This window comes from Labrus bergylta, chromosome 7 (assembly GCF_963930695.1).
Source record: "Labrus bergylta chromosome 7, fLabBer1.1, whole genome shotgun sequence".
In the NCBI taxonomy this organism is placed as follows: domain Eukaryota; kingdom Metazoa; phylum Chordata; class Actinopteri; order Labriformes; family Labridae; genus Labrus; species Labrus bergylta.
In genome coordinates this window covers 17,208,785-17,222,783 of record NC_089201.1, presented here as the reverse complement: position 1 = coordinate 17,222,783, position 13,999 = coordinate 17,208,785, and positions in this window count along the sequence as shown.

The window sequence follows — 13,999 nt, the reverse complement described above, 5'->3', positions numbered from 1 at the left end:
ACCCAAGTATTTCAAACAAAAATAATTTATAATAGTATGTATGTTCTGAGAATACAGATTTTAAATGTATGTGTGGCTTGGAAATGATTATTCTTTTCTGTGTATTTAATCTTGTTTATGCAGCATTTTATACACAGGCATCCATTGACTTTGCCAGTTTGTTTTGCAGGACTTTGGGGACTGGAGCACACAGCAGCCCACACTGACCGTTCAGCAGGGTAACAGTGGTTTACAACAGGAATAACCTACTTATCAAGGCAACATTTTAAGCTCACAATACCATCTGTGGGCAATTTACGGTCTAAAATCAACCTCACCTGCTTGCTTTTGGACTGAGAAATGAAACTGTTGCAGAGGAAATCATCATGCAGACAAAGGAAGAAAACACATGTGTGCATTTGCATTTCATGTACTACACACAAGACCAAAGACCATGGGTCAACTCACACTGGTGTCAAATATATGTATTTGAAGAATAACATTACAATTGAAGTCACTGAAGTGGGATACCCATTTTCTGATATTTCTATAGTAGCTTTTTTAACCAAGTTACAGAGTCATACTGTCCTGTCAAGAAGAAACTGGAATAACACCTTTACCAACAAAAACATCCATTTATATCCAGTTTCCAAACATGTAGAATCTTATCCACTCTATGAGAACAAACTATAAATCAGAAGTGGAAGCATCTACCCCACCCCGACATCACCTTTGGGTTTTGAAGCCTTGAGTTTAGCGTTTTGGTTATCATTGTCTGCTTTTCAAATGCATTCAACGCTAATGTGCGGTTAGCTTAGTTAGCATAAGGTTCATCACTAATTCAATGTGATATTAATCAGTATGCTATATTTGAAACGCTAATAAAACGTTAATTTTTTCATATATAGATTTCTTGGGCCATCTTCGCCTTTATTTAGACAGGAAATGTTGGGATAAAAGGGAGTGGGGGAGGACATGTAGCAAAGGGCCAACGTCAGATTCGAACTCATGACAACTACAAGGAGGACTACAGCCTCCATACATGAGGAGCGCATCATAACCACTGGTGCCACCTGAGGTCAAGTTCTGGTCTCTGTTACCATGCCCTAAAGCAACCATCCTGAAACTTATGAATGTCACAAACCACTTTAAAAAACTACACATCAAATCAAACTACTCTAAACCACTCATGACAATGAACAGTATTTCTCATTTTCTATTTTATCATACACAAAGACAGAAAAATAACATCCAAGTGAGCCTTCAGCAATGCACTGGACGGTAACAATGTAACGCAACAAATAACTGCAAAGTGGTAATGGTTAAATTGAACACAATTTTTTTTAGAACGTATTCATTGGAAATGATAATACCCACCTGCAATACCTTCATGGCCCACTAGGGGGATGTAGCCAACACACAGGGAATGATTCACTAATAATCTGCTTTATTGTCTATTTGACTCTAAATGGGAGAAATTTTAAGAAAATAAACATCTTGCTGTATTGAATAAGTATTCTAGATAGCTATTAAGACCACAAACCCATCAGGAAAACTAATAATTAGATCATAAATCAAGGGAGAAGTAGGATCATTCTTTTGTAGTCTCGCCTGCAGACCATTCAAAATAACGCACTTTAAGGTATTTCAACACTGCCTACACTTATCAGACTTTGGGCTATTTTCATTTCCCATATAGAGTCTATGGTGCAGAGCTAATCACAGGTCAAATAGTGACACACTGTGAGCACAGGGACACACACGCAACAGTAGAGCTGTAACAGAAGATCAGGGCACCAGAACTTAACCTGCTGTATGCCTGACTAGTGCAAACAGATATAACCATGTATGTTACCTACTGTACATCTCTGTAGTTTTATATGGCCCCAAACAGTAGGGATACAAAGAGGGGGAAAGGCCATACAAATAATGTGTAAGAGAATAAACACCTTGAGGTAACCCAGAGTCAAAGACTATAGTAGAACACTTGTACTCAGAAAAGACACAACAAGGGTGGGAGCAGATAGCATTTATCATCTCCTCGTGTTTCAAGTCTTATTCAACCCATCTGAACTCTGGAATCAGCTCTTCTCATGGCCTCGCTCGCACTCTCATTTTGACTCTTGTCTTCACACACACAAAAAAGAACACAAAGCCTGATCAAGGCTGTGAGGCTGGACGTCACAGTTGCATCACTGCTGACTGTTTTCTTTTGTTTTATCAGAGCAGGTTTGAGCTGAACTTCGCCTATCACAGCAGCACACACAGGCTTTACTGTGCTTCAAAGCTGCTTCCAGACAGCACATGAAATACTCTTTGTTTCCCCCCTGGGAGAAAACGGAGCTTTTCAAGACAATAAAACACACACATACACACCAAAACACACACATATATCCTACGTTTTTGTAGGTTGAGGGGTTTGGTGTGTTACTTGAAGGTATAAATAGTTATTCTAAATATAAATGCACCATAGGAGCTGAGAACAGTTGCATGATGTGACCTCTTAAAAAAGTGTTACTTTTTCAATTTTCCCATGAACTTCCACCCCTTTTTCCAACACTTGTTATATTTGTGGATAGCAGTTCTTCCATGGTACCTTTGACAAAAAAAAAATATGGAGGATGGATTTTTTAGCTGTTCATTGCACTATACAGAGAAGTGTTTCTCAAATGGGAGTATGCATGACTATCCTGTTTGGAAGACAATTATTAAACGTATCATACTACTATGTAAATGAAAAAGTCAAGATGTATGTAAAATAACCTTTAAACTAAAGCTACTGTGTGGAACTTGTATTTTGTGATGACTCCCTGGGGACACAGAGGTTTGTCTCTGTCAGGTGCGGCAGTAGCTCAGTCTGTCGGGACTTGGGTTGGTAACCATGGGGTGGCCAATTCAAGTCCAGGTGCGGACAGAAGTATGGAAGTTGGTCTAGTTGCTGGAGAGGTTTCAGGGGTTGCTTTCTGATTACACTGCCAAGGTGCCCTTGAGCAAGTTTGAAGCAGCCCCACTCTGACAACTTTCATTGTCTGACTCTCCATTTCTGCATGTCCATAGGTCCTGTTTCTGCATTTTGGGCCTATGTGTGTGAGAAGCAAGGTAAGGTTCTCAATAACAGAGTGTCAACCAGAATTTCCCCTCAGGGATTATTAAAGTTAAATAAATTAAATAATCATACAATTACAAGTCAACCTTATCACAAACTCTAACCAACAAAATACCATGAAGTTGAATTGGCCTTGGTTTAAAATGTTAAAACATATGAAGGAAGGATTTATTGCAGGGCAGTCGCTTTAGGCCTTATTAATTGTAGCTAACATTACCAGTTATACTGGCCACTGAGTGTACAACTTCCCTTTGTGTCCATTGAAGGAAACATTCATTTATAAGGATCTTCTTTGGATAACATCACTATTGTCATTATTTGTTTCCTCAGTACTTTCCTCAGTTTTCTGGCCATGTGAGTGTAAGGAAACAGAGGCATCACCAAATCCTAGATTGGCCCATCCATTCATTCTCTATGTGATTCCTATTGGCTGAGATCATACGTCCCTGTGACATGGTGAAAACCAATCTGCCTTAACTTTCCATCGGAGGTGTGGGAGGGGTAAACTCATGGCGGCTGGATGGCATTATGTTACCAAAGTCAGAGTCAGTTCATAAAGAATTCAACAGGTAGGCAAGGTAAGCCGCCATCTGTGACTGTCTCTGTGTTTACCATCACAAAATCAAAACAGCAGCACAGAACGGAGGATATCAAATATCTGGTATTAACAGTCCATCTGAATTAATCCATTTATTCTGATTTCACAACAACATCAAACACAAATCTCACAATTGTTAGATTTATGACTGGAGTTATATCAAGGCCTGAATTTACTCATGTGTCCCCAAAAGTAAGGACGTGAGAAACCTTTCTCTCTATTAAATTGTAACACTATTTCAGGTTATAATGTCAAGAGTACACACTCACCCGCTGAGTTGTCAACAAGTTGACCTTCTGATCCAAAAGCTCCATCTGATCCAGCTGTGTTGATCATTTAACCAGCTGTAAAAATACTGAAAAACAGTTTCTGATAGAAAACAAGGGCAGGCAGAAAACAACACTGAAGAAGAGTCAGAGAAAATGTCACAGCATGGAGAGAGGCAGCACAGCAGTCACCAAAAAGGGTTCAAATGAACAGTCAACATAAGGGATATTTGTTCATTTTTTGCAAACTAATATGGTCCTACAATTCTACAATTCACTTAGCAGATGCTTTTATCCAAAGCGACGTACATCAGAGAGTAAGTACAACACAAGCAAGGATCTAGAAAAGAGGAAACAATGTCAGTAAGTGCAAACGATCAGCTTTGAGTCCAATTGGACACACAGGTGCTGACAGGCAAAGTTCAACATTGACGGCTTTTCATGAGAGCTCTAATCAGTATAGAAACCATCTTAAAAACGTTGTTATCAAACGAAACCATCGTCATTACCATCATCATCATCATCATCAATAATATCAAAACCATCGTCGTCATCATCATAAAGGTCGCAGGTATTCATGAAAGCGCTGGGTCTTTAGCTTTTTCTTAAAGATGCAACAGGATTCTGCAGCTCAATCCAATACAAGGATTCTGTCATAAATTCAGCCTTTGTGGATGCATGCTCTATTTTGGTTGACGCTGTTTAGAAATAAATTCATTAAACTAAATCTTTATTTATTTCTTAATAAAAGGGACAGGACAGCTGAGTTAAAATGTTCACTTTTAAACAGAGACCAACCTTTATCCACCAATGAGCAAGCACTTGGAGGCAGGTAAGAAACTCCCTTTATGAAGGCGGAAACCTTGAGCAGAACCAGACTCTTTGGTGGACAGCCATCTGCCACAATTGCAGTAGAAAGCAACAACAATGGAAACAGGAGCAGATATGATGATCATGGACAATAATAATAGAAATTTCAAAAATAACTTAATTAGAAATCCTAATTGTAGCCATGGGACTCAAGCAGGAGGCCCTAAAAACGATCTACAGAACCTTCGAGCAAACAGAGTTCATAAACTCCTGGGAATATATACATTCAGTGAGATTAATTTATGGGACATGAATGCAAAAAGATAGAGGGAGACATAGGAGCTCATCGTGGGCGGCTGTGGCTCAGAATCAGTCGCCTCTCAACCGGAAGGTCAGGGGTTCGATCCCAGCAGCTCCTGCAGCTACATGTCCCCCAGCAGTCTAAGCCTATAGCAGTATAACTAAGGGCTGATCCAAGCTCGAGTCATCCCTTATGAAATGTATTGAAAGGAAAGGTATAAAGCTTACTCTTAAAAGTGACAAGGGTGTTTGACTCATGGACTGGTCAATGGTTTCAAAGGACAGGGGTCTGATACTGAAGGGTCTGTCTCCCATACTATTTTGAGAGACTTCATATATAGTTATGTACTGTAATGTTGTAGTAAGCAATATGGGCTTGTGAAGATATGACATAGCCTGACCTTTTTGCATTTTGTAGGTGTGAAGAACTTCCACTTGAAAGATTTTTAAACATGTCACAGGTAGCCTATAAAGACTTGAGGATAAATCAAGCAGCACACCGATGTAGACGCTTCTCTATTTGTTATGTTATTTCACTAATCGAATAAGGTTGTTCCTTGAATTTGTGTGAGATAATAATGGAAATATGAGACATAAAATATAATACAGAGGGTTTGGACAGCGGTAAATATTGTGACGGTCACTGCCTTGGCTGAATATCAGGCTATTACTAATTGATTCTGTCTCTCTGATTCCTAGAGTACTCAACTGGTCCAATTTAGAGCACCTGGGCTTTTTGCTCTCAGAGAATAAAAGCCCAACCCAGGGTGGCTCTTGCTCTCTCTATCTCTCTCATGCAACATTGGCTCACATCGATCATCATTTGTATATTTCAGACTTTGTTAAATTTTGCTTCACAACACCCTACACTTCATTTATGCCACACATCCATGAGGGAAACAGGCTATACTTCAGCCAAGACCTCTCCGCCGAAACCATACGACAATGGAATCAATTCAAAACGATCAGGAGAGTGTTTATCGAAAAGGGAATCTTCTGTGGATTTCAACACAACCCGTGCAGGATAAGAGTCCTGCACGATGGGAAAATATGTCTGTTTTCAACACCAAAAGAGGCGGAAGATTTCCAGCGAGGACACACCTGAAAGGAATTAAGCTGACAGAAACTGTCTGACAGAAAGCCTGCTCTTGAATAACTCACAGAAGATATAGTCTTTCTCCTTCCTTCCACTGGAACTTTTATTGAGGACTTTCTTGTTTTTGTTTTATCTTGTAAGAGGTCCTGTGTGCCGCAAGCTCAGTTTAATATTGTTATAATTTGCGTTCTTAAGACTTTGGTGCAGTCTGTCTCTCTTACTTGTTTTAAGAACTACAATTTTTGAGGGAGGAGGGCTTTTACTTTTATATGAGAAGGCTACTGATCAGAGGCTAAACTGAAACATGTTTTTAGTTGTTAATTGTATTATGCTTTTTCCTACTAAAAGGGTTGAGAATTTGTGTTTTAATATGTTTAAAGGTGCATGTTTGACGGACACCACTAGCAGACTCTGGAGATGGTTTTGCGTAGTTTAGCTGCTCCTCCAATGAGCGGATCAGCACAAGCCCCAAGGTTTCTTGTTTTGAGTAAGGGGGGAGGGTTCAAGAGTTTAATGTGTATGTTAAATGTGTTTTTAATTTTCCTTTATGTATGTAGCGCACTCCACACGGCAGTCATATTTTGTACTTTCTGCACTTGTATGATCAACATGTACTATATTTGGAACAAGCAATAACTGAGGACTTCTTTGGCATAAAACTAACGAGCTGGAATGTTAGGGGGCTTAAAAAGTTAACCAAACTAAAACAGGTTATAAATAGAATTAAACAAATTAAATCAAAGATAATTTTTCCTCAGGAAACGCATCTCACAGCTACAGATATGAAATTGATACAAAATAGATGGCCTGGTCAAGTAATATATGCAACTATGCAAGAGGTGTAATTATACTTATTCACAAAATGATACCATTTCAAACTATAAATATAATCCAAGACCCAGCCAGTAGATATGTTATTGCTCATGGAACATCCTCACTCTTACTTTAAACCTAGCCAGTGTATACGACCCAAATGAGGACAACCCTAAGTTTTTTGAAGATCTCTTCCTTACTCTATCTACTTTGCGAGGATCGTATATTATTGGAGGGGATTTTAATTGCACCTTAAACCCTGAAGTAGAATTTGTTGAATATGTTGAAACTAAAATTTATAATTATTTTGAGTTAAACACAGATCAAACTAGTGCCAGTACGAGATGGGAAGCATTCAAGGCGTACATCAGAGGAGAAATTATTAGTTATACAAGCTCAAAGGCCAAACAACAACAGATGGAAAACTTGGAAAAACAAATTAAATCCTTAGAAATAGAACTAAATAAAAAGGATGATCCAACAAAACAAAATACCTTCTACTTTTGAGAACAAATTACAATAAGTTATCCACAGAAAAAGCTGCAAAAAGTTTAATGTGGCTGAAACAATCTTATTATGATCAAGGAGAAAAGGCTGGAAAACTTCTAGCATGGAGAATTTAAAAAATGCAATCAACAGTATAAAAACCTCTTCAGGAAACCTTACAGTAGATCCAACAGAAATAAGTAATAGTTTTAAAGAGTTTTATGAACAGTTGTATAGATCAGAGGGGAGTCAATCCTTGGAGGAAAGGGAAACGTTTCTTGACCAGTTTCAATACCCAACATTGACAGAAGAGATTAAAAATTGAAGATAAATTGAAGAGATATCAAAGGCTATCCACAGTATTAATAGTGGTAAAACTCCAGGGTATAAATTCTTCCAAGAAAAGCTAATGCTTCCACTCTTAAATATGTATAACGAGTCCTATCAAAATGGAACACTCCCGCCTTCTCTAAGGCTAGCAATGATAACATTGATATTGAAACCAGGAAAGCCTCCTACTGAAAGATCTTCATTAAGTCTGATTGGATCCGACACAAAAATACTTTGTAAAGCATTAGCAAAGAGGCTGGAACCCTATATCCCACATTTAGTTCATAATGATCAAAATGGCTTTGTGCCAAAGCGTCATGGATTTCATAATATTAGAAGAGTTCTCAATATAATTCATGAAAAACTTGATGCAAAAGACACAGCAGTGCTGTCACTTGGCTGTATCTGTTTAATGTTTTACCAAGATTTGGACTTGGAAATAACTTCTTCTCTATAACAGTAGAGTTTCTAAACCTGTCACCTTGGAGCGTTCTACTCGACAGGGATGCCCCCTGTCACCAATGTTATTTATACTGGCCTTGAAACCACTGGCTTTGGCAGTTAGAACACATGGGGCCCTGTCAGGCATTAATATTGGAGAGCAAGAGCATAAAATATCCTTATATGCTGATGACGTAATTATTTTTTTAAACAAATGTATCAGTTAATATTCCAAACTTACTACAACAAATTGAATTGTTTGGACAATTCTCTGGATATGAGATTACTAATTCAAAATCATCAATACTGTTTTGAACAAAGAAGAGAGATGAAAACAAGTCATAAAAACTCCATTTATAAATGCAAAGGAAGGATTTACTTACCTTGGTATTAAAATCACTCCAGACATCAAAACCATTATACCAGCAAATTATGGCCCGCTAATGAGTAAAACCGTGGAGCAGTTTGACCAATGGATGACAATGTCCATATCAATTATTGGTCGTATAAATATTATTAAAATGTCAATATTGCCAAAGTTTCTTTACCTCTTTCATTCACTCCCTCTCCCACTATCAAAATATTTTTTTGACAAGGTTAATCACATTTTTAGTAAATTCATTTGGAACAATAAAAAATCTAGACTGAGACTAAGACTGCTATACCTGCCCTATTAAAGGGGAGGCCTACAACTTCCAAACATGGAATGGTATTATTTGTCTGCTCAGTTGCAGTCTGCAATGTTTTATTTTTCAGAGGAGATTATTCCAGCTTGGGTGAAAATTGAGCAAACATCAACACCAAATCTCCCATTAAAGTTATATTTATACTCTGCAGATCTAAAGAACCTGAAAAGAACAACTAATAATCCAGTTCTAAAAAATACTGTTGTCATCTGGTATAGAGCGCATCAGCACATCAAAGATACCGCCGCAATCTCTCGTTTCTCCCCGATTTGGGGTAATACATATTTCAGGGTAGGGAGAACAGATGGAGGTTTCAGAATATGGGCAAACAAAGGAGTGCAGAAAATAGAGGACCTTTATATGAATGGCATTCCTCTAACTTTTGATCAACTGTGTCAGACATACTGCATCCCAAAAAAACACTTCTTTAAATATTTGCAATTAAAGCATTTCATTTTATCAAAATATACAGATGTGATGGCTGAACCACCATTATCACACCTTGAGAATCTTACACTTTTAAACCTAAATGGAAAGAGGCAGATTTCATTATTCTACACAGCTTTAATGTCGCATAATAAGGAGTCTTCTGCCGACAGTTTAGAGGCATTGAAATTGGATATTCAAGAGAAGAAGCTGAATGGGAAAAAAGCATGTTTGAAAGCCCAAAAACAATCAATCAATGCGAGAATGAAGTTATTACAATACAAATGGTTGATGAGAACCTATATCATCGCCTCCATCACTGATACTCCAGATACACTTAAATATACAGTAGAAAAGGTTGCTCTGTTTCACTGTGTATGGGACTGCTCAAAACTGAAATAATACTGGAATGCTGTTGTGCTGAATGTTTCGGAGATGGTTGGAATAGATGTCCCCTGGAAAAGCAAGGTTGTGTATACTAGGAATATATCCAGAAGAACTTGGGGTTAACTCAAAGAAAGCAGCTTTGATTGACTTTGGACTCCTACAGGCTAGAAGGATGATAGCCTTATCCTGGATGAAAACTGATGTGCCTTTGATAAGCGTATGGATGAAGGAGATAGCATCTAGTATTGCACTGGAGAGACTGACTTACATAACTAAAGGAAGGACAAAAGAATTTGAAAATATGTGGAAACCTTTATTGGAGTTTCTTTGTCATCAGAGCACATGATCCTTTTAAGATCGCTGTGTGTTGAGTGCTTGTGTTTCTTTATTTATTTACTTGTATTTTCTTTTATTTAAGTGTTTTTTATTTATTTTTCGTAATGTTTATGTAGGTATTGTATTTGTGTGTGTTAAATGTGTTTATTGTAGTTCAGTTATATGTGTAAAAATATATGTAAAAATTTAAATAAAAATATTGTTAAAAGAAATATATGAATAAAACCTCCTCTATCAAATCTGTGCAGCATCAGAGTGTGGAGGCCTGTGTACTACATTTAAACTAGGTTTATACCAGCTAAGAATGTTATTTTACCAGATAAGATAACAAAAACTTTTATTTACCCCTTGATATTTTTCTTGGACTCAGTCCAGCTGCTGTCTACAAGTGAAAAAAATCCCAAAGACATGTAGTTAGTCATAACAGTAGAAAGAATATGTTCAACTTTGATAACTTTCAAGGCCATTTTAGACAAAATTTACAATTTAATTTGGACGGTAAAGATTTTTTCAAAAAACATCTGTATTATTTTAATTTTAATTTCAAGTTATGTTTTATACTTTTCTGCCTTTTATCATATGTGTGGCTACTTAAGATACTCTGCTGTGGACATCTTTCGAGGGACACAAAGTAATAAAGTGATACATATAGAGGTTGAAATGCAGCACACCACACAGTCAGTCTCATGATAGGACCTTTAGAAAGAGGCATTCTTCCAGACATACAGTTACATAAGCATTTCTTCGAAGGATGACCTGATTCCCTCTTATACTGTCATCTATTATTCACACACACACACACATCCTTTAAATCGCTATCAGCAACATCCCTTAAATCATTTTGGAGTCCTGATAATGGCTAAAACAACAGGCTTCTCGAGTCATTGATTCATAAGTGACATTAACAAATGAACATTAATGGCCATTTGGATAGCGTCTAGATGACAGAAACTGTATAAGAGAAAGTGAGAGATTGATAAAATAAAACTGCAAAATCCATCTGTACCCCGTGCTGTGTCGATTAAGATGATTCAAAGATGTGATGATGGGATATAAGAGCCTTATTACAACACAAGTGATAATACATTTTCACAGATGTTTCACAAGCAGTATATGCCATCTTCTTGTGCTCTCATCTTCTATTTTAAATGCATATTCGGCTCAAATATTTGTACTCTTTTATGTGTTTAAATCCACAAGCTTCAAAGCTTTATCATACTCTAAGCATGGAAAATTGGTCAACATTATGTGTAAGTTCTTTGTATTCAGAGATTTCCCTGATACATGTCGTCACACATAGCCTGCATTAGAGAAAAGCACAAATGACATATTACGTTAATATCAGTGACACTTGTCAGCAGTACATTCAGTCCTAGCTGATAGCGTTCACATTGTGCAGATTAGAGCACGAGAATTAAGCATCAGAAGTTAAATTTCTGGAATGTATTGATATGAAAAACCAGGGAATGATGATAATCATTTGCTTTTGTTTCTAACTATTCTGTTTGACTTGTGTAAGAAACATCCCTCCAAACCAGCATCCACTCTGGTTACATCTCCTTTCGTTTTGAGAAATAAATGCCACATGTTGGGAAATAAGGAAGTAGGCATTTTGACTTTTTTTCCATCCTAACTGCACAGTGATAGCACTATTGGGTAGTCTAATGTTTCCTCCCCTGGTTTGGTCTGCTGAAATATCTGAACAATTACAGTACGCAAATTAATTGTACTGGGGCACTGGTGGTGCAGTGGTTAGTATGCGTGCCTCTTGTATGAAGGCTGTAGTCCTCCAAGAGGATGGCCCAGGTTCTGACCTGTGACTCCTTTCCCGCATGGCCCACTCTCTCTCTCTCTCCCTGATTTCCGACTCTGTCCACTGTCCTATTTACGTTTTCTCATAGAAGTCCTGCATGTGGTACATGATGTGCGGTGAGAGATAACGTGGAGTGGGGTGACTCTGGGAGCTCACTGTCCGTCTTTCCAGAGGTGTCCTGGGACTAATTGGATGAAACACTGTAGAGAGGAGATTCCCATTTGACAACCCCCAGTGATGTCCTGGCTTTTGTTGCACATATGTCTGTACGGTTGAGTTGTTGGGACCAGAAGGGGCAATGTGGTAGGGAAGGTATCAGCGTTGTCACTACCTGGAACTTGCATGAAGACATGAGACTGGGTCTGAGGAAGGTGGCGATGCTGTTTTGGCGATGCGGGGGCCAGTAACCACAGGACATAGGGAAGGTTATGTAACTTATCAATTGGGCATAGCAGCATAAGAAGGGTTTCTTTACTGAGCGCTTATCTTTTCATTAGGGCACAAGTTCCTAGTGTTTATTTCAAATCTGCACAATGAAGTTGATATTTGTAGTTCGTTGTGAAAACCTTAAAACTGTTATTTGCAGTAATGTCAGTCTTTCCGTTTATATTCACATCCTAGACAAACAGGGTGAAATTGCAAGCATTATACCTATAACATTAGCATACATTAGCATTAGCATTGCCATGATTAGCATTTAGCCCTGACATTTCATGTTGCACCGTATTAAATTTCATTGAATTTCATTTATACTAAAATCAAACTAAGATGGTTAACAAGTAAGCAAATGTATCTAGTGCTATAATCAGGTCAATTTGTCCTATTTGTTTATGACATTTCAATAGTTGTGCTTGAGTGCTGATAAGCAAAATTGTGCATGCTTAAACAATTAACTGGGATGGTACATTAGTTAGCCTTGTATCTGTTATTATCAACATGTTAGCTTTGTCATTGTTAGCATTAAGTTTCAGCAGCCGCTCGAGATTCTATGGCATCAACATAGATAAAAAACATTTCTTATTCATCAATGACATTCCCACTGTGGTGCCGTAGTTCTTATGAGAAAATGTTAGGATTGTAACACAGCATTCAAAAAAGGGGACATAATACACATTACAAATGCTTACAACGTGAGCATGTTAGCATTATCATTGTAAAAATTTAGATCTTCTATTGAAAGGTATTTTTCTTATTTGTCTTTTAGACATTTGTAATTTGGCCTGAGTGATATTGATAAAATGTTATCATTATGAATACAATAACCTTAGTTCCATCTACCACACTACATATATTGTAGGCTACATGCACTAAGAGAATTACCATGAGCATTGGTTTTCTGTCACTGCTCTCTGGGTTTCTGTGCCGTCCTGCTGATGAGATGGAGGCTATTAGCAGCAATCAATATGTTTTCTACTTATGCTGCTCAATCTGACAACCTGCAGAAACAGGAAAACTGCTGCATGTATGCAGGCAGGCAGGATCTTGGACTATTTGTACAATGCAGGCAACAAGCTGTGTTCAGAAATACTCTTCCATCTTTCAACAGAGAGCTATGAACTGGGTGTAATTTGTGTGAGCATCAAATAAACACCCCCCTCCCACACACACACACACACACACACACACACACACACACACACACACACACACACACACACACACACACACACACACACACCCACACCCACACCCACACCCACACCCACACACACACACCCACACACACAGACATTTTGGCATATCAAAAGAGATTTCCAGGATGATGTTCTTGATGCAACTGAGACACTGTGGGTGGACATTATCACACATGGCACTGGGGCAACACAGGACACAAACATGGATGGCTTTTGGACTCTTCTTTAAAAACCAGTCAGAAAATACTTAGCAAACTCTCAAAGAAAGCAGGAATGTCAATATAATGAATCCAATTTGGAAAGAGTAAACCCATCACCTCTGACTTCATTGATGAAAATCAGGTTTTGCCATCTTAACTCTTACTCTTCTACACAAGTCTTGATCAAAGAGTGTATGAATGTAGTTGCAAGGTCCCCTCCCACGACTCAGTTTCATTTTTTGTGTCATAGCCACCGTCTCACCGTGTGGTTTTGCTCTGAAACATGTGAACA